This window comes from Schistocerca serialis, chromosome 7 (assembly GCF_023864345.2).
Source record: "Schistocerca serialis cubense isolate TAMUIC-IGC-003099 chromosome 7, iqSchSeri2.2, whole genome shotgun sequence".
Taxonomy (NCBI): domain Eukaryota; kingdom Metazoa; phylum Arthropoda; class Insecta; order Orthoptera; family Acrididae; genus Schistocerca; species Schistocerca serialis.
Genome location: NC_064644.1, coordinates 493,159,155 through 493,182,638, shown reverse-complemented (window position 1 = coordinate 493,182,638; position 23,484 = coordinate 493,159,155).

Sequence of the window (23,484 nt, the reverse complement as noted above, 5' to 3'; positions counted from 1 at the left end):
TGCGATCAACGGCTGCCTTGTGCGGCGCGCAGACTTGACTGTTGCTTTGAGTATATCCCGCCGCCAAAACACAGCGCGGTATCCTTGTATTCTCTGCATGTTTACGTAAACTGTTGGTTTCTCGAAAGTATGTCATTCCAAAAAAATTTTAACGTTTGATATATGATGTATTCTCTTAGAGCGTCGTGATTTAAGAGTTTCTACTTCAACAGTGTTAGCATGAATAATTTTGCGAATTCTATATGGACCGTTATAAAGCAGAAAAGATTTGCGACACAAGCCTTTTCCTTTGTGAGACAAACGATGAGACTTAATTAACACCTTCTGACCAACTGACAAGATTTTTAAACGACCAGGACGCTTAGCTGATTTCTCTCTTCTAGCAGCCGCAGATGCAATATTTTGTAGAGCCAGGTTGACAACTTCAGAATGCCGCAGTTTCCGTGAAGGCGGAAAAGGAACGATTTCAGATATGCGATTTGTCGGTGCTTTGTTTTTTAATATCAGTATAGGCGGTAAAGAAGCTGAGTCATTAGGAAGTTCATTCAGAATGTTTTGAAAAATATGAAGATACTGATCCCATGTTCTGTGATTCTGATGACAATAAAGACGACACAATTTATTGATTTCCTTCATCCATCTCTCGGAAGCGTTAGATTGAGGGTGAAAAAGTGAAATGAAAATTGGTTTAATTTTACGACGCCGTAGAGTACGAAGCCAAATTTTAGAACGAAACTGTGATCCATTATCTGATATAACCTTATCAACATGACCATCTTCTTTAAGAAAATGGTTAATGAAAGCATTAGATACTGAACGAGCTGTTGCTTTGCGTAACGGTGTAAAACACACATATTTTGATGTCAACTCCACTGCTACGAAAATGTACACAAAACCATTAGTAGAACGAACCACTGGACCGAACAAATCGACTGCAGCCATGTCCTTTAATTTCGCTGGAATGATAGGAAACAACGGTGCTCTGTGAGAAATTGTTGGCGGCTTAGCCTTTTGACATAATTTGCATTTGGCCAGAACAGATCGAATACGTTTTTCCATATTACTGAAGTATCAATTTTCCCGTAATTTATGAAAGCATTTTCTGGGACCAAAGTGTGCATAACTGAAATGCGTATACCAAATCAGCTTATTAACCCACTCATCAGGAATACAAACTAACCAAACAGAGTTGTCGACCGATTTTCGTTTAAAAAGAATGTCATTGCGAACTAAATAATGCTGTCTAATCGCTACGCTTTCCTTTCTCCTCCACTTCTCCTTAATGTCCTTCCAGATTGGATCCTTATTTTGCTCCTTAGCGATGTCCTGGAGCGAAGACGAAATAAAGTTCTCAAACGGAACACCTTGAATATACATCAAACAATAATTGTTTTCCTTGCAGTCCTCTTCAGCACTTTGTTTCAAACCCATAGGTGCACGTGATAAAGCATCAGCAACAATATTTGAAGAACCCTGAATGTAAACAATACTAAAATCAAATTCCTATAGGTACAACGCCCATCGTGACAATCTGCCATGAGTTAATTTTGTCGACATAAGAAATTCCAGAGCTCGATGATCGGTGTAAACCTTAGTATGTCTGCCATACAAAACTACGCGAAATTTTGTGAAAGCCCATTCAATAGCCAAAGCTTCAAGTTCCGTAATCGAATAATTCTTTTCTGATTTAGAGAGAACACGACTTCCAAATGCAATAGTTTTCTGTACTACAATGCCGTCTTCTTCTATCTCTTGAAATAAGTGTGCACCTAGGCCCTTGTATGATGAGTCCGTCGCCAAACAAAAATCTTTAGATAAATCCGGATGTGAAAGAAGTGGAGCAGCAACTAAAGCATCACGAAGCTGTTCAAATTCTGACTGAGCTTCCTCATCCCAACACCAATTAGAATTCTTTCCGGATAGTTCACATAAACGAGGTTTGGCCAAATCGTCCAATTTAACAAAGCGTCTAAGAAAATTACAGACACCAAGGAAACTACGAACATCACGTTTTGTGGTAGGAACAGCATAATTACGAATAGCATCTAGTTTCTCTGGATCAGGAAGAATACCTTCTGCAGAAATAATGTGACCGAGAAATTTCACCTGAGGACGACCAAATTCAGATTTTTCTAAGTTCACTGTAATGCCAACTCTTGCAAAAATACGTAATAATGAATCCAAAATTTTGTTGTGCTCACTCCAAGAACGTTTAGCAATAAGAATATCGTCAACATATGAAGTAATATTGTCACGAAGATAAACAGGTAAAATTTCGTTTAAGCTACGAATTAATGCTGCTGAAGATACAGTAAGTCCAAACGGTAATTTCCGAAACTGGTAACAGTTACCAAAGGCTAAAAAGGCAGTATATTTTCTACAATCAGGGTGGAGTTCTATTTGCCAAAAACATGCGCGCATATCAATCGTGGATAAAACTTTAATTCCATGGAAATGTTGAAGAAGTTCATCTAAATTTTGTGGGCGGTCAGTTTCAGGAATAATGATATTATTTATCTGTCTGGAATCCAGAACCAAACGAATTGACCCATCCTTTTTAAGAACAACGTGTAATGGGCTGCTATAAGGACTGACTGCTGGCTCAATAATGCCTTGATCTATCATGTATTGAAGTTCACTCTTAACCTTGTCTCTGTAAGTCAAAGGAATAGCGTACGTTTTCCCGCGAAATGGTGTGTGTTCTTTTACTTTAAATAAATATTGTAGGCCTTGTATAGTTCCTGTGTGATGACTAAACACTGTAGCATGTGAAGTCAAAATGTGGTGCAGCTCTTCTCCTGCAACGTCATCTGGCACTTCAGCTTTCTTAACCTTTTCATTAATTAATTCTTCGCTATTAATTATATCATCCATCGCGTCTCTGTATCTATTGTCATTGTCATAAATAAACACACTGTCGTCATAATGCTCAACGAAAACATCAGAAGTAAGAAACCTTAAACATTTTGTATCTGACTCAGATCTTGTTAAACACTCGAAAAATTTCAAACTTTTCGGCATTCCGGCAACAGTCAAATTCACACTTCCTTCTTTAAAGTTCAAAATTGCCTTATGTGCGTTAAGAAACTCCATACCTAATATAATTTGTGTACTGAGTAATGGAACAATAATAAAATTAGCAGAAAATTCGTATCCTTGACAAATGAAATTTAAGTTGGTCTGTTGTTTAACTTCCTCACTTTTTCCAGATATAGCGCCTCGAATTGTAGTTTTAGAAACAGGTAACACAGGACAAGCAATAGTTCTTACACATGTACGAAAAACTGGTTCACTAATGACATTCAATGGGCTCCCAGAATCTAAAACTGCAGTGAATTTATTCTTACCCACACATACTTCAATAACAGGATGTAAAAATGCGTCTACATTATTTTCCTTTTCGTCTAGCAAAATGTCTCTCATGTCTTCCAGGCGTATGTAGTGTAAAGTCGTAATATCATTACTTTCTGAACCGTCTATATTGCTGCCAGAAGCCGAAGCTACAGGTCATTGTCGATTGTTTGCGTCACGTCTTTGATTATTCGCGTCATTTCGCGGATCAGTTTCTACGATTTGCACTTGTCTCTCTGAAGTTCTGTCACGTGGAGGATGCCAATTAGGTCCCTCCTGTCTGTTAGATGCAACTTCTTGGTTGTGTCTGTTATTAAAATTTCTATTTTCCTGTCTGTCTGCTTGACTACTTCTTGTGTAATTTCGACTGTCACTTCGGAAATTGTTGTTGTATCTACTACCCTGGTTATTTCTGTAGTAAGAATTTCTATTACTGTATGAATAATTTCTGTCTTGATGATACCGATTACTGTTTCCATACGATTGATCATTCCGGTACGAATTACCGTTATTTTAATTGTCTGTGTAATTTCTGTTAGAACGTCTGTTATTGTCATAAGGCTGGTATCTATTGTCCTGTCTGTTACGTCTGTCATTCTCAAAATTACCCATATAACGCCCGTTCCGATCACTATCCCTTTTCTCTGAAAATCTATTGTAATTACTGTTACTGAAAAAATTACAAGAAGTCCCGTCGTCGTTATCATACTCAAGTTCTTGCAACAAAGTCTTAAAAGTCTCAATGTCGTCTTTACATCTTCCGGCTAAAGCAATTTGTCTTATGGATTGTGGCAGCTTAGTTAAACAAATTCGAATTAATTCAGTCGGGCTATAAGGGTTGGACAGGAACTGATTCTTTCGAATCGTGTCTTCAAAGTATTCTGCCGGCGTGCGGAACTCAGACTGTTTAAAATTACGCTGCATAATAAGACTGTGTCTGACTCTGTCTTGCGTGTTTTCGGACCAATATGCCGATAGAAATGCATGATAAAAATCATTTAGATTATTACAATCTCTAATGAGTGCGCGTATCCGCGTCGCCGGTTCGTTTTCTAAATATCCACACATAAATTCCAGTTTGTGACTTAGTGGCCAATTTGGTGGGAGTGCGTACATAAATTGATCTAACCATGCACATGGATGTATGTCATTCTCAGAATTGCGGAAGATCTTAAATTTCCGAACAGTCAAAAAGTGTTTATAGTCAAAGTTTTCGTCTCGTGGCGACAAAGCCCTACCGCGTCTGTCCCAGTCACAATGACGATTATTGTTAAATTCACGCGCCTGGCGCTCTCTTGTTGCATCCCGTATACGAAACAAATTACTTTCTTCAAACCCCTTTGCTATCTGTGATTCTAAATTTCCTTTGCTGTCTTTTCCTCCGATTTCGCCTTCAATTTGTTTGACTTGCTTTCGTAATGCCTCAACTTCCCTTTTAACGCGTTCATTAAATTTTCCCTGATTTTCAACATGTTTATTTATGTTCTCATACTCTTCAGTTTCTGCAAATGGTAATGGAGCTGTATCATCCGAATCTCTGTCCCCATGTAAACTAAGATTTGTCAATTTATCTGAAATATCCTCAACTCTTTCCAATAAGTCACCTATTTTTTCTTTCTGTTTATTTACGTCTTCTGTAAGTGTCGCGACTCGGGTTTCAGTATTGACACATTTGGTAGTTAACTGTTCATATCGTTGTGTTAGATTATTTATTCTGTCATTTGGTACGGATTCCTCGATTCTCTCAAATATTTCTTCCTTATCGTGTGCACGTTGTAAATTTAACTCTGAAAATTTTTGTACTATCACGCGATCTCTTTCTTCCTGTTCTCTATCCTGTTCCCTTTGTCTAATCTCTACTGCAATTAATCTATTATTGTGAGAATTCAAAATCGGTTGTACTTCTTCTCTAATTTCTTTCTTTAACTCATCTTTCATATTTTTGAAACATGTTCCTATTCGTGAGTCTAACCATGTTTCCAGTGTTCCCATCTTAGCTCTGATTGTTCCTATTTGTGAGTCCAACCATGTTTCCATTGTTCCCATATCAGTTTTTAATTCAGATCCCAAAGTTCCCATCTCTGTTTTAATTGATCCTATCTCTGTTTTAAATTCAGATCGAAACTGCTCCATTGTTCCCATTTGTAAGTCTAACCGTGTTGCCACTGTTTTTAATTCAGATCCCAAATTTAATATTACACCCATCAACTGCTCCATAATAAAGGTTTCAAAATTCTTTTCACCCCTAACATTTCCCGCGAAACCAGTTTCCTTCGTCATAGCTGTAAAGCTATCTGAGTTCGATACCATTCCAGAATCTTCTGTCGTTAATCTCGGATTCTGAAAATTTTTTGATTGTGAAAAATTTTGAAATGGTTCCGGACTATTTTCCCGACTTATTAAATTGTTTTCCACTTCATTATTCATCATACTGTTCTCCTGTGTTGGCGAGGTCGCCATGTCAACAATTTCGTCATTCTGACTATCCATCATTTTTGCCTTTTTCATCGATCGCGTAATCATTTACAAAACATACAAAACTCGTCACTGTACGAAAATTACACACAATGCCTCCTTATCTCCAACAATACCATTCACACGAAATGTTTCCCTCAAACATGATTAACGAACAATGGAAATAATTGCACTAAATTGTCAAACCCGTAGACAAGACAACAAATTTAAATTTTGAAAAATACCGTTAGAAGAATGCCAATTACCAAATCTACACATGCAATATAAACTACAAATTACTAAAACAATACTACTGTCTACTATTTTTACAATCAGAAGATTTCCAAGGGACGATCCTGGCAGGGTCGCCACGTGCATGGGGGCTTATTTATTAAATTTGAAAATAATTTTTTTTATTTTTCGTAGCTGTATGTCCGATTACGCTGTGTCTCATAAACGGTTGGCCCTGACTAGTATTATTACGCAATCTCACTGCATAGAACAACAGCAAAGAATGAAATGAAAATTTTCGTTAACACAATTAATTAATTAAGTCCCCAGCAACTATAAAACCTACGAAACCAAAGCACAAGTATAACTGTTCTGTGTGTGGAAGTATGACTCAACGTACACATCTGGCACGGTTCTTCTTCAATAAGACAAGAAATTTCAAATACCATTTATACTGACGTGATAAAAAAAATTAGAAATACTATAATTGCGCAAGAAAACCAGAATTACACTCTAATACAAGAACACAAGCCAGATGCTTTGTTGACTGAACCTGTAATGACGCATTATTCAGGACATTGAAATAATGAGAAAAAAAGAAAAGGAGTTTGTTACCTTCATTTATATTGATGAAAAACACTCTAATCATTACAATATTTCCACATCGACTCGCTACTACCACATCTCAACAAGAACTCCCTACCGCCACATCTCGACAAGCACTCTTCACTACGACATCTCAGCAAGCACTCTACTACGAGTTCTCAACAAGCACTGCCCTCCGCTACTTCTCAATAATCACTGCCAGTGCAGGCGGCGAAACAAAACTCTCTGGCGCTGTGGCTCAGTGTAGCCACCTTTCAACGTGAATACTTAATCATTGTAAGCCTTACATTTTCACCTTGAAACTGGTTGGGTACGTATTTCACCATGCTTACACTGCACATTTACATTCGTGTCGCGAGTATTTTTTATGTTTGATATTATTTCATTGCTTTTATTATCTGCTTATTAGTATTAGTGAGCTTGGTCGTATTGCTGGTGTGGGATGTCGTGTCTAATCCTCCTCTATTTCAGGTGATATCATTTGCAAAAGCAAAGCATACATCTAAACATGTAATGATTGTAAATACTATAAATATTGTAAACTTATGCAAAACTATGTAAAAAATAATTCTATGTGAGCAGTCATACTTGTGTAAAGACAAGAGAAATACGTTTCTATGTTCATGTAAAGCCAATAAGTAATATGTTTTGTATGTATTTGTACCTATATTTAACATGTTTCTATGTATCTATCTGTATTTAGGTAAATCTAAATTATGTATGCTCACTTGTGTATGATATCTGTACTTGTTACATGTGCCCATGTGGGAAAAATTATGAGACTTGCATAACCTGAAACTATTTGTGGACGTTTACTATACGTCGCTGAACATGTAACTACGAGGAAACTGGTGTGTGAAACCGCAAAACTATTCATTATATAGTGCTATGTATATAGATATGATGAACTATTTATGTCTGAAATTTGTTTACAAATTGTTAATGTAAAGTTGTGTTACTAAATGTTTGCGTAAACACGTGTCAACGGACATTTGTTCTAAGTCACAACTATTTGTGTACGAATATGTGTATATCGCCTGACAAACGTGAGTACGTGAAAAAACTCTCATAGTGAAGCGCTCCGGCACTTTTGAGAGCATTGCAAATTGTCTTTTACTGCGCTGCACCTCTGTATCTCTGTAAGTGTGAACAATAAGAACTGGTTCCCTACTACACCTACGGTCGCTTTGTTCCAAAACAATGAATGCCACTCGACGGGTGGAGGAATTTTGGACGGGTCCTCAGGGAGCAAAATGTTCTCGGAAATGACGGTCACTCTTACCTGGTCTAAACGAGGATCGAGGATCGTGCTGTCCGAGGTTCTGCTTCCATGCCTTCACGAACTTATGCTGTGGAATGGGAATCCAACAGTTCTCTATCAGGCGATGTACGACATAAGGGAAAAAAGACAGTGACATCAGCCTAAATAAACAGCGTAACCAGAGAAAAAATATAAACCGTGCTACGAGTGATCGCGCACACGCTTCTGTATCAAAACTGCGAACTGTGACATTTAACTGCCTTAAACAGTGCTGCCTTCATAATTTCATCGTATGTTTTCGGTTCATGGAACTGTGAACGACAACACGTCGTGAAAAGACATTATATCTGAAACAAAAAGACATTTCAAGTGCAAAATAGTGCGAAAGAGACAATCAGCAGGAAGAATTTGTAATTTCATGTTAACGAATGTTGTAGCTTCAGGATTTTGTACCTGTTTTAAATATTAACCCACAATTGTGAAAACCGTGGTGATAAATGTTGTCTCTGCGACGCCTTGTGCACATTAACACACGGACTGAGTGTAAACTATGTGTCGTGTGATGAACTCGCTTCGCAACGGCCGCGCTAGTACTGAACATCGCGCGACTGCGCATACGTGGTGGGCCCAATAGCAACATAAAACTGTTATAGGAGCACGCGCCACATTCAGACATTGAAAATCTGTTTTGTGTAAATATTATGTTATGATATATATGTTATATATGATATGTGTGTGTATTTCCAGACTTACTTATGCAATGTGCTGTGTAGTGAGTTGCTCGCCTGCAAGTGTGTCCTTTCGCCTTGTAACTCAGGGAGCAGTTTAAAGGCACATTGGCATGATGAGCTTATATTAGCAGAAAACGTAATTATAAGTAATAAAGAAAAAAGTTGAGCTATAGATATAGTCCACGGCTGTATAAATATGGAGCCGCTGGAAACATTTGAAGTTTTTTGATCGTCATCTTACAAGCAGAATAAGAGGCACCTTTTCTTTTCTAGGTCTTGTCCAGATCGGACGTATTTTGGCACACCACCATTAATACTACATTATTTTGTTAATACGTTCATGAGTTGCTACAAAACGGCACCCGTAATTGCATAATGCAAGTTTCGTAATTTAAATTGTGTTTTTATTTCAGAATAGACTGTTTTTACTAACCTATGTATCTTTTATTTTGTATCTATAGTCACTGTAAGATTATTGGGTGACATGGCATGGCAAAAGGTTCCGTGCTTCTAAGCAAAAAGTCGTCCAGCTCGATCCACCGTCAAAAATACACGAAGGGATCTTTAACAAAAAAAAAGCCATGTTCAAGCGCCGAGAGTTTGTATGATCTTCAATATTGATTACTACGATTCATTGTATTGTCTCGATGCAGATATGAATGAGCAAAAAAAAAAAAAAAAAATAAGACCAGATGGTTCAAGTCTCGCACAGTGCATGTAAGCGCATATCATTCAGTTGGCCACACCACATTGTAACATGTACATTATTATCACAGCAATAGTGTACCAATTCGTATCCATGTATTTGTTACTCGTTTCTGTCGACGCTGTTATTAAAATAGCACTGATTGCTTTTCGGATTTTCTATAATAACATAATATTTCAAACCTATGCAAATTTTATAAATAAAAATTACTCCTTTTTTAAAAATGTTTATTTAAACACCTAAAACTGTAGCACTGCTGCTGTGGATAACTGTTACTTTGGGTTTTTACTTGGTTATTAGTAAAAATAAAAAACTTGTTGTAACAGAGAGCAAGCAAATACCGAAATATACCTGTTATCCAGAACTAAAACACGGGTATCTTCAATATTTTAAACACAGCTACACAACAACAACGGTTCCACGTAATAAAATTATAAACAGGCGACCAGTTGCAATGGATGAAGAATTCTTTACCTAGGTTTCGGCAAATATAAATTTGTCTTCTTCAGAAGGTAGCCTAAGGACAATGAACATCATAGCTTACATTAGAAAAGTATGAAACTTAAGCCAAGAATAAATTTTAACACAAATTAGAGAACTCTAGCACTACAGAAATATGATAACGACGACTGGTACTTACAATTTTACATTAGTAAGGACTAATGCACCATCGCCGTTTTTACAAATGTCGGCATAGATCCATTTGTCAAAAATGAAATATAGCCCTAGAATTAGGGTTTGTCACGTAAATATAAAATAGTACATGGATCTTGCAGAGATCACAACCGACTGTGTGTAATCGGTGAGCGTAGTTACTCTGAAACCAGGGCAGGTGGCGCTCGTGGCGAAAAACATGTGCCAACTGCCGTGCAAAGGCAACGTCTAAACTATCAGTATTAATAACGTCCTTAGGTAAAGTAACAATAAAAAAGGAAGAAAATTAACACTCCCGTTGTAACAGTATGGGAGCATTGGTACAAATAATGTAGTTATACCTCAAAAAAGCAGGTGGCGCTTACGCAGAGAAACTTACGCCCAGTGGCATATACAGTCGAAAGATAAAAAATTACATTACTGTTTCAGTGAAGCCCACAAACGGTATATATGTCAGAACTTTAAAATTGACAATAATGGCTCTTGTCAAGAAAAAATTACGAACACTGCTACACGATCCTGTTAATACACATTCACAGGGAAAACCGAAATTTTAGAGCCAGAGAAAATCACATAAGGGACGATGTAGTAGCAAACATACATCAGGAGAAAACCACCATTACATAAGGGGTTGTGAGCTTAAAGCATTGAAGGTGCATCATAGCTTCCTGAGGAAATAAACCACTAAGGTTACCAGCATTAATGTTATACCATAAACAGTACAGGTTTAAAGCCTTCGAAAAATTGTCTACAAGCAAGGTTCAACTGGTCGTTCAGTATATTACCGTCCTTGAGCTCAAGATGTTTCAAAATTTGTAACTCTTCCCACGGATCTAATCTACGCCCTTTGACTTCTCTGTGTAGGATAACAGTGTCTTCTAAATGTTTAGGCGTGTGACTGGCTGTCAGGAGGTGTTCAGCGAAAGTAAAACTGTGTATATTCGCTCCTTTTTTACCTAATAGGTGTTCTTTATATCTTGTTTTCACAGCTCTGCCTGTTTGGCCAATATAATATGAAGGACAGTTATTACAGGTTAGTTTGTAAACCCCTGAATTGGAAAACCAATCGCCGGCAATCTCTACTGAATGTACAAGATTCTCTTTCAACTGTTATCTGTAGAGAAGGAGGCGTTACAGCTATATTTTTTCATTAGAAGACGTTTTATCCCATACGATATATTACCTAAGAAAGGAATAGAAATATATTTTTTAGCTTCTTTGCTATCAGTGGGGAGGTTGTTGCTCAAAGTCGAACAGTTTTGGGAAGTTTTCTTACTAAACATGTAATCAATCATATTCTGATTGTACCCATTATTAACCGCAATCGCTTTGATGACATTCAATTCTTTTTGTTGATCGGTAGGTGATAAAGGAGTAGTTACCATACGGTGAATGGCAGAATGAAAAAACGCCAGATTCTGAGCTTTTGGATGAGTTGAGTCAGTAGGGATGACATTATCTGAATACGTTTCCTTACGGAAGATGTTGAAATTGAAGGAAATATTCTGTATAGAAATTGTTAAATCAAGAAAGTTAAGTTCACCGCTTTCATCCTGAAGTTCTTTTGTGACGGAAATTTTTTCATGTAAACGATTGAAAGTATTGAAGAGAAGCTCTAACTCATGATCAGTACCGTCAAAAGCAATGATAATGTCGTCAACATAACGTGCATAATAACGGATTTTGTGGCGTAATTCTGAACTTGAATTGAAGAACGTTATTTCCACAGCGTTGATGAAAACATCTGCCAAAATACCAGCGAGGGGACTATCCATTGCTAAACCATCTGGTTGCACATACATTTTCCCATTGAACGTGAAATAATTGTATTTCAAAACGACTTTAAGCAAATTAATCAGTTCCGCAATATGAATTTCACTTAGTTCTTTATGTTTTAGTAGATTCTTTTTTACAAGGGCTATGGTTACATCGACAGGGACATTTGTATAAAGACAGACGAGGTCAAAGGAAACCAGTCTAGTGTCAGGTGTACATCTTACAGCTTGAATATTGTTGATCAATTCCTTGCTGCTTTTAACCGAAAAATTATTTTCAGTTATGAAAGCATCTTTAATTCTAAAATGGAGGCGCCTAGCGAGTGTGTGATGGTGACTACCTATTTCATTCGCTACAGGGCGAATGGGGTGATTTTGTTTGTGCTGAACACCTCCTGATAGCCAGTCATACGCTTAAACATTCAGAAGACACTGTTATCCTACACAGAGAAGTCAAAGGGCGTAGATTAGATCTGTGGGAAGAGTTACAAATTTTGAAACATCTTGAGCTCAAGGACGGTAATATACTGAACGACCAGTTGAACCTTGCTTGTAGATAATTTTTCGAATGCTTTAAACCTGTACTGTTTATGGTATAACATTAATGCTGGTAACCGTGGTTTATTTCCTCAGGAAGCTATGATGCACCATCAATGCTTTAAGCTCACTACCCCTTATGTAATGGTGGTTTTCTCACGATGTATGTTTGCTACTTCATCGGCCCTTATGTGATTTTGTCTGGCTCTAAAATTTTGGTTTTCCCTGTGAATGTGTATTAACAGGATCGTGTAGCAGTGTTCGTAATTTTTTCTTGACAATAGCCATTATTGTCAATTTTAAAGTTCTGACATATATACCGTTTGTGGGCTTCACTGAAACAGTAATGTAATTTTTTATCTTTCGACTGTATATGCCACTGGGCGTAAGTTTCTCTGCGTAAGCGCCACCTGCTTTTTTGAGGTATAACTACATTATTTGTACCAATGCTCCCATACTGTTACAACGGGAGTGTTAATTTTCTTCCTTTTTTATTGTTACTTTACCTAAGGACGTTATTAATACTGATAGTTTAGACGTTGCCTTTGTACGGCAGTTGGCACATGTTTCTCGCCACGAGCGCCACCTGCCCTGGTTTCAGAGTAACTACGCTCGCAGATTACACTCAGTCGGTTGAGAGCTCTGCAAGATCCATGTACTATTTTATATTTACGTGACAAACCCTAATTCTAGGGCTATATTTCATTTTTGACAAATGGATCTATGCCGACATTTGTAAAAACGGCGATGGTGCATTAGTCCTTACTAATGTGAAATTGTAAGTACCAGTCGTCGTTATCATATTTCTGTAATGCCAGAGTTCTCTAAGTTGCGTTAAAATTTATTCTTGGCTTAAGTTTCATACTTTTCTAATGTAAACTATGATGTTCATTGTCCTTAGGCTACCTTCTGAAGAAGACAAATTTATATTTGCCGAAACCTAGGTAAAGAATTCTTCATCCATTGCAACTGGTCGCCTGTTTGTAATTTTATTAACACAGGTATCTGTTTTAAACAATCGGTTTTTGCAACCCTATTTTGTGTGTGCGAGAGAGAGAGCATCTGTTTCAGTGCTCCACTCCAATCTTCCACAAAATTAACTGCGACCTCTTGCGGGATAAGGAGAAGAGGACAGACACACGAAACCTGCATGCATGAATGCGCACAGGTGCGCGAGACCTTTAAAAACGCGGTAGAATTTATTTCTAAGGCTGTAAAATTTGCCAATTTTTGGTAATTACTCTTTTTTTAGGCAGCGCATTGAGATCCCAACCTGCTCTCTTTGGCTGAGTGGACGACACTAGAAATGAATGACCACGGAAAAAACCATGGCACACGCACAGCTGAAGTACCTCAGCTTACGTGGAATGAAGGCACTGGAAGGCACCGTGTCTTGCTCTTTGCAGCTCTCTCCAACAACAGTGTTTTTTAGCTCTCTCCTGGTTAGCTTCTAATTACCAACCGTGAAATTTTTACTGAGTAATAAGTGCTGATTCTGCCCAGCTGTACAAATAATGAAACAGACCAAATTTCTTTAAGAATTTCGAGAGGATTTTGTCGCTGGTCACCTTGTAAGTAGGCTGCTTAGGTTTTTATGTTGGTAACGCCACGTAGTGCTGTGTATGAAAATCGCTGACGGCACTGTGTGCAGTCTGTGGCTGGTTGGCGTTGTTGGAATATTCACTATTGTAGTGTTGGGCAGTTGGATGTGAACAGCGCGTAGCGTTGTGTAGTTGGAGGTGAGCCGCCAGCAGTGGTGGATGTGGGGAGAGAGATGGCAGAGTTTTGGGAACGGACGATCTGGACGTGTGTCCATCAGAAAAAGGAAATTTGTAAGACTGGATGTCATGACTGATATATGTATTATGACTTTTGAAAACTATTAGGGTAAATATATTTTTTGTTCTCCATCAAACTCTTTCATTTGCTAACTATGCCTATCAGTAGTTAGTGCCTTCAGTAGCTAGAATGTTTTATTTAGCTGGCAGTATTGGCGTTCGATGTATTGTCGTAGTTTGAGTAGTGAAGATATTTGTGAGGTAAGTTATTCATGAAAGGTATAGCTTATCGTTAGACAGGGCCATTCTTTTGTAGGAATTATTGATAGTCAGATTGCGTTGCGCTAAAAAAAAATTTTGTGTCGGTTTGGTGTTGATCAGAATAAGCAAAGAGAGAAATGTCTGAGTACGTTCAGTTCTGCTCAGCTGTTTGAAAATCAAATAACGTAGAGGTTCCAGCTCTGTCATTTATAAATTTTTCGAAGGGGATGTCCAACAGAAAGTTTGATGGAATTTTTTTTGTTTTTTTTTTTTCATCAGTCTACTGACTGATTTGATGCGGCCCGCCACGAATTCCTTTCCTGTGCTAACCTCTTCATCTCAGAGTAGCACTTGCAACCTACGTCCTCAATTATTTGCTTGACGTATTCCAATCTCTGTCTTCCTCTACAGTTTTTGTGCTCTACAGCTCCCTCTAGTACCATGGAAGTCATTCCCTCATGTCTTAGCAGATGCCCTATCATCCTGTCGCTTCTCCTTATCAGTGTTTTCCACATGTTTCTTTCCTCTTCGATTCTGCGTAGAACCTCCTCTTTCCTTACCTTATCAGTCCACCTAATTTTCAACATTCGTCTATAGCACCACATCTCAAATGCTTCGATTCTCTTCTGTTCCGGTTTTCCCACAGTCCACATTTCACTACCATACAATGCTGTTCTCCAGACGTACATCCTCAGAAGTTTCTTCCTCAAATTAAGGCCGGTATTTGATATTAGTAGACTTCTCTTGGCCAGAAATGCCTTTTATGCCATAGAGAGTCTGCTTTTGATGTCCTCCTTGCTCCGTCCGTCATTGGTTATTTTACTACCTAGGTAGCAGAATTCCTTAACTTCACTGACTTCGTGACCATCAATCCTGATGTTAAGTTTCTCGCTGTTCTCATTTCTACAACTTCTCATTACCTTCGTCTTTCTCCGATTTACTCTCAAACCATACTGTGTGCTCATTAGACTGATCATTCCGTTCAGCAGATCATTTAATTATTCTTCACTTTCACTCAGGATAGCAATGTAATCAGCGAATCGTATCATTGATATCCTTTCACCTTGTATTTTAATTCCACTCCTTAACCTTTCTTTTATTTCCATCATTGCTTCCTCGATGTACAGATTGAAGAGTAGGGGCGAAAGGCTACAGCCTTGTCTTACACCCTTCTTAATACGAGCACTTCGTTCTTGATCGTCCACTCTTATTATTCCCTCTTGGTCGTTGTACATATTGTATATGACCCGTCTCTCCCTATAGCTTACCCCTACTTTTTTCAGAATCTCGAACAGCTTGCACCATTTTATATTGTCGAACGCTTTTTCCAGGTCGACAAATCCTATGAAAGTGTCTTGATTTTTCTTTAGCCTTGCTTCCATTATTAGCCGTAACGTCAGAATTGCCTCTCTCGTCCCTTTACTTTTCCTAAGGCCAAACTGATCGTCGCCTACAGTATTCTCAATTTTCTTTTCCATTCTTCTGTATATCATTCTTGTAAGCAGCTTCGATGCATGAGCTGTTAAGCTGATTGTGCGGTAATTCTCGCACTTGTCAGCTCTTGCCGTCTTCGGAATTGTGTGGATGATGCTTGTCCGAAAGTCAGATGGTATGTCGCCAGACTCATATATTCTACACACCAACGTGAATAGTCGTTTTGTTGCCACTTCCCCCAATGATTTTAGAAATTCTGATGGAATGTTATCTATCCCTTCTGCCTTATTTGACCGTAAGTCCTCCAAAGCTCTTTTAAATTCCGATTCTAATACTGGATCCCCTATCTCTTCTAAATCGATTTCTGTTTCTTCTTCCATCACATCAGACAAATCTTCACCCTCACAGAGGCTTTCAATGTATTCTTCCCACCTATCTGCTCTCTCTTCTGCATTTAACAGTGGAATTCCCGTTGCACTATTAATGTTACCACCGTTGCTTTTAATGTCACCAAAGGTTGTTTTGACTTTCCTGTATGCTGAGTCTGTCCTTCCGACAATCATATCTTTTTCGATGTCTTCACATTTTTCCTGCAGCCATTTCGTCTTAGCTTCCATGCACTTCCTATTTATTTCATTCCTCAGCGACTTGTATTTCTGTATTCCTGATTTTCCCGGAACGTGTTTTTACTTCCTCCTTTCATCAATCAACTGAAGTATTTCTTCTGTTACCCATGGTTTCTTCGCAACTACCTTCTTTGTACCTATGTTTTCCTTCCCAACTTCTGTGATGGCCCTTTTTAGAGATGTCCATTCCTCTTCAACTGTACTGCCTACTGCGCTATTCCTTATTGCTGTATCTATAGCGTTAGAGAACTTCAAACGTATCTCGTCATTCCTTAGTACTTCCGTATCCCACTTCTTTGCGTATTGATTCTTCCTGACTAATGTCTTGAACTTCAGCCTACTCTTCATCACTACTATATTGTGATCTGAGTCTATATCTGCTCCTGGGTACGCCTTACAATCCAGTATCTGATTTCGGAATCTCTGTCTGACCATGATGTAATCTAATTGAAATCTTCCCGTATCTCCCGGCCTTTTCCAAGTATACCTCCTCCTCTTGTGATTCTTGAACAGGGTATTCGCTATTACTAGCTGAAACTTGTTACAGAACTCAATTAGTATTTCTCCTCTTTCATTCCTTGTCCCAAGCCCATATTCTCCTGCAACCTTTTCTTCTACTCCTTCCCCTACAACTGCATTCCAGTCGCCCATGACTATTAGATTTTCGTCCCCCTTTACATACTGCATTACCCTTTCAATATGCTCATACACTTTCTCTGTCTGTTCACCTTCAGCTTGCGACGTCGGCATGTATACCTGAACTATCGTTGTCGGTGTTGGTCTGCTGTCGATTCTGATTAGAACAACCCGGTCGCTGAACTGTTCACACTAACACACCATCTTCCCTACCTTCCTATTCATAACGAATCCTACACCTGTTATACCATTTTCTGCTGCTGTTGATATTACCTGATACTCATCTGACCAGAAATCCTTGTCTTCCTTCCACTTCACTTCACTGACCCCTACTATATCTAGATTGAGCCTTTGCATTTCCCTTTTCAGATTTTCTAGTTTCCCTACCACGTTCAAGCTTCTGACATTCCACGCCCCGACTCGTAGAACGTTATCCTTTCGTTGATTATTCAATCTTTTTCTCAATGTAACTTCCCCCTTGGCAGTCCCCTCCCGGAGATCCGAATGGGAGACTATTCCGGAATCTTTTGCCAATGGAGAGATCATCATGACACTTTTTCAATTACAGGCCACATGTCCTGTGGATACACGTTACGTGTCTTTAATGCAGTGGTTTCCATTGCCTTCTGCATCCTCATGTCGTTGATCACTGCTGATTCTTCCGCCTTTAGGGGCAATTTCCCACCCCTAGGACAAGAGAGTGCCCTGAACCTCTATCCGCTCCTCCGCCCTCTTTGACAAGGCCGTTGGCAGAATGAGGCTGACTTCTTATGCCGGAAGTCTTCGGCCGCCAATGCATGGCATAGTATTCTATTTTATGCTGTTCCCGTAATATATTAATGATCTAGCAGACAATATTACTAATAACATGATACTTTTACCAAAATGATGCACTTACTTATAATGGAGAACTGTATGAGGAAACCTACACAAATTACAAGGCTGCTCTTGATAAGATTTCAAACTGGCTGAAAGATTAGCAACTTGTTTTAAATGTACACAAGTGTAAAAATGTGCACTTGACAGAAAGGCCGAAAAGTAATATACTATGACTATAATATCAGCGTATACAGTACTCAAAGAGAATTTTGTGCTCTTAATATCACCATAGGATATTTCTCAGATATACCTGGATTGAAAGAGAAATTTTAGAGATTAAAACAGTAAGCCTAATATACTAATCTCCATATCACAGTTTTTTTAATATATTTCCATCACTTACAGCAGCTCAATTCAAGCAATAGATACCAAGATAGACATTTAAACTTCTTTGTTTGTTTACTTATTTATTCATTTACGCTGGCACAGCTACTTTTTCAAAGGAATTACGTTTTGTGCCCTGAAAGCAGCTAAACAATAATTTGAATAAGACTATCAGTAACATGCTAGGACCCAAAGTGTGTCGCATAACAAAAAGTTGCCAAGTGTGAGTAGGACTCGAGCAATGAGGGCTCCGTGCAAACTTAAGTAGATATACACATAAAGTTCATCCATCCTGGGAATCAGGAATCTTACCGATTTTCGACCGTTTTCGGTATACACTGAAGAACCAAAGAAAATGGTACACCTGCCTAATATCATATAGGGCTCCCGCGAAAACGCAGACGTGCCGCAGCACGACGTGGCATGGACTTAACTAATGTCTTAAATAGAGCTGAAGGGAACTAACACCATGGATCCTGCACGGCTGTCCCTAAATCTGTAATACGGTGGGGGGTGGGGGGGGGGGGGGAGGGTGAGATCTCTACTGAACAGGCATCCCAGATATGCTCAATAATGTTCATGTGTGGGGAGTTTGGTGGCAAGCGGAAGTGTTTAAACTCAGAAGAGAAGAATCACTGTGCAACAATTACGGACGTGTGGGGTGTCGCATTTTCCTGCTGGAATTGTCCAAGTCCGTCGGAACGCAAGATGGACATGAATGGGTGCAAGTGATCAGGCAGGGTCCTTACGTACGTTTCACCTGTGAGAGTCTTATCTAGACGTATCATGGGTCTCATATCACACCAACTGCACATGCCCCACACCATTACAGAGCTTCCACCATCCTGAATAGTCCTCTGCTGACATGCAAGGTCCACGGATCCATGAGGTTGTCTCCATACCCACGTCGATCCACTCGATGCAATTCGAAATGAGACTCAACCGACCAGGCAACATGGTTCCAGTCAGTCAGTCAGCAGTACAATGTCGGTGTTGATGGGCCAGGCAAGGTGTAAAGTTTTGTGTCGTGCAGTCATCAAGGGTACGCGAGTGGGCCTTGGGTTCTGAAAGCCCAAATCGATGATATTTCGTGGAATGACACTTGTTAATGGCATAGCATTGAAATCTGCGGCAGTTTGCAGAAGGTTTGCAATTCTGTCATGTTAAACGATTCTCTTCAGTCGTCTTTGATCCCATATTTGTAGAATCTTTTTCCGGCCGCAGCGATGTCGGAGATTTGACGTTTGCCGGATTTGTGATATTCACGGTACACACTTGAAATGGTCGTACGGGAAAATCCCCACTTCATCGCTAGCTCGGAGATGTTGTATCCCATCGCTCGTGCGCCGACTATAACAACACGTTCAAACTCACTTAAATCTTGATAACTTGCCATTGTCGCAGCAGTAACTGATCTAACAGCAAGGCCAGACACTTGTTGTCTTATAAGCCGACTGCAGCGCCGTATTGTGCCTGTTTACGTATCTCTGTATTTGAATACGCATTCCTATACCAGCTTCTTTGGCGCTTCAGTGTAGATACCGCGAAGATATCGGTTCCAGCAATTCCAAGACCGTATCAAAACGTGTTTTCTAATCGAAAATAATATTTTATGTGATATACTTACAATTTAACAACTTCCAGATTCTTTTACTTTACTTGTACTTGCTTCTTACCAAATTTCGTGATTCGACGTTAACCTGAAGTACCGCACAGGTTCTGATGAGTGAATGCGCTAGTATCAAAATACATGATACAAATGGCGGAATATTTTGATAGCATCAGCTTAGTAGCTCAAACGTTTTACACCGCCAAGAGATCATAGACGTTAGTATGTGACATAAATTTGAATTTGGTATGCCAACCCGTTCAAGAATACATAGGTCTTAACAGACGTACAGGGAAACAGACAGACGCATGAAAAATTACAAAACAATATTTTTTCGTGTAATATAATTTCAGTTTAACTGTTTTAGGATTTTTTCCCTATACTTTCGTTGTTAAACCTTGCTTCTTGCCAAATTTAATGATTCTTCGTCAATAGACAGTACCCTCAATGTTTTAGTGAGTGAGTTTTCGGGTGTTGAAATAAGTGACATAAATGGCCGTACCTTTTGACTGAATTGACATAGAAGCTTCAAACTTTTATATACTGCCAAGAGATCATAGAACTTAATACGTGACTAATTTGAACTTGATACGGTTAACCGCTCCTAAGAAAAGGTTTCTTACCTTCAAACAGTCGGATATACAGCCAGACAGACAGACAGACGGACAACATGACTTCCCTACAGGAGTTCCGTTGGTACAGTTTTAGGCACGGAATCCTAACAGTAACTATATTAGTGAACCATAAGACACTAATATTGCCACTTGCAGTGTCTACTTGTGCATTAGGATTTTACTCTGCGTCTGGATCACAGAGGTATACATAAAATTTTACATTTTCGACGAGAAATTGCTGTTTTCGTATTATACCTCTCTACAGTAGCACATTCCAGAATGTGCACTCAGTAAAGAACATCTGACTTAAAAACGTGAAATTGTAATTTTTCTCTGTACCTGGGCCGTTAAGACGGATAATAAAACGCTGATAATGCTAGAATTTATACAGACAACATCTCATCTATCTTGATGCTGTCTTTTTAGGTTTTTTTAACTGAAAGCTCTTGACATATTAGGTTACTTAACAAAATATTGCCGGAAACAAAATCCCAGAGAGAAATTGAAGTAAAGTTAGTTTAAGCGTAAGTCCGGATATGGGAAACGTAAGGTGGGGAATCTGCTACATGTTTTCCAAAGGAATCAATCGGAACTTCTTGATTTATTTGGGGCAACCATGGAAAATTAAATCGAGATGGCTGTACAGGGATGTGAACCGCCTTTCTCCCGAATTCGAGTCCAGTCAGTATCTTAACTCTTTGCATCCATGTAGGTATCAAACGAAAATAACTTTAATTTCAATACAGCTGAAAGTTTTTGATACTGCACGCAGTAATTTTAAAAGAAAAAAAGACGAAATATTTGCAGGAGTTATTGTCCTAAATAAAGTCCGGTACGACATAATTCGGAATGCAAGGTTCCAGTTTCATGGAAAACGTGCGTAAAAGCAAGGAATACACCATTAAGCTACAATCTGTCTGGGAGACAGGGAAAAGAATTAAAATTGTAAAACAAAACGATAGTTCTCGTAAAAAAAAGGTACCGACCGCGCTAGCATAAATGGTTAGCACCTGGATTCGCATCCTCGAGGAAGACTGTTCACATCGCCACCCGACCATTCAGATTTGGTTTTTCCACGATTTCCCTAAATTACTTAAGGTGGATGCAGTGAGGCGTAGCGCCGTATACCGATCCTGCCTTGGAGGCGGTTAAGTCGGAGAGGTGTCTCAGAGCTGGATGGTGACAGATGGTGACGTGAGACAGGACGCGAACGTAGTTTACATATCAGCCTATAGAGGACAATATTGGATAGGGGACTGTGATCTAGTTTCGATTGTGCCCACTAGAGTGCACTAAAGTAAGAGAATATTTTTCATAAACTGTTCTAGCATTTTCATTGAGTGTTATTATGTCTTTTTATGTATGTAAAATGTTGTAAATGTGTTTTAGCAGTATGAATGATGCGTGAGTGTGGTTTAAGGTTAATATTAAGATAATTGTTTAACGAGTTATGTAGTGGGATTTAGTGTGGGAACATTTCGTAGAAGTATGGATGTGGACAATGGGGATTTTTGTAGAATAGATTTGTAAAGTGTGTTTATGGTAAAGGGAAAGTTAATTCAGGCATAAATAACAACAGTAAATAACTTTATGCATAAACAAAACTTCAGCATATTAGATAATTACGTCGGTAAAAAGTGCAGTCGTTAGGTTTACTATTTTACGATTTGTTATTGATTAAAAGCGCGGACTGACGCGGGAGAATGTTGTTTTGCTATTGGCTGTTGAGTAAACTGACCAATGGTAAAGCAATATTCTTCGCGCCCCTTTCTCTGCTGGTAGAGAAGACTTAGAGTATTCTAGAGAGGAGTCGGAGCCTAGCCATGAAACACTTCGGACTTGTAGTAGTTCCGATGGAAATGATAAGCTGCCGGATCTAGCAGTGTTTCATACAACAAAAGTGTGTTAAAGTGACGGCATAATTATTCCGATTGGTGTGTAGAAGATTCGACGAGAAAAGACATAAATTCTGCGTGGCGTATTGAGCAGATCGGTGGCTAAAAATTGTGACTGCATTAGGTATCGACAGACTTAATATATGTCGAGCATTCTCAGTCAAAAACAAACCGTATTTTTGTAGCTATTGCGTTTTCGGGAAATGCAACACCATAAACTAGCTAACGTGAGTGAAAGCGATTGTGAGTGACTGTGTTAAGACTAGCACGGTCTTGACAGTGATTCTTGTATACCTAAGTTTCAGAATATATTAATTAAGGACAAAATTTTCCGTCTTTCATTTCGTGTGAAAACTTTCTCCCTAAACGTAGATTAGTGACTTTAATTGCAGCCAGGTTCACGTCTAAGTACAGTATGTTTTGCTCAGCTTCCCTACTGATGATCTGCTGAGACCATATTCACAGGTATGTGCAGGTTCGTCGTAAAAGGGACGGAAGGAACCGCACCGCAGCAGCCGTCATGGTTCCTTTGAAAGTTTATGGTCAATTTCCATCTGCACCCATTCTTAATCCGAGCTTGTGCTCTGTACCTAATTACCTCGTTGTCGACGGGATGTTAAACGGCAATCTTTCTCCTTTCTTCGTAAAAGTGGTTATAAGAAGACTCAAGTTTAGTTTATTGTCAAGGCTTTTGATATGTTGTGTTGTGTACATAGTTCCGCGTAGTCAGTGCATACACAACTTTTTCAATAGAGCGCGCCCCGCTAAGCACAACAGCGCAGGTGCAGCGCTCGTCCGTCTCCGCACTATGAGATGGCGCTGTCTTAGAGACGGACCAAATTCTGCTTCCGCCGATCCGCGTATTAATATGTAACGCAGCCAATGAGATTGCTGCTAACGTAGAACCTTTTCTCCTCGCGGATCACACTTGCGCAGTGATACCTGAACTCTCGAGGTATTATAACGAGTGAACAGACCTCCGACTAGTCAGTCTGCATTAGTCTGCATTATTCTGCAATTGTCTGTACCAGTCTATAGTGAAGTTTCAGTCTGCGCCTAATAAGATTACTATATTCCTGTACATAGCCATGAAGATAAATGAATAGACACTTTGTCAAGTAT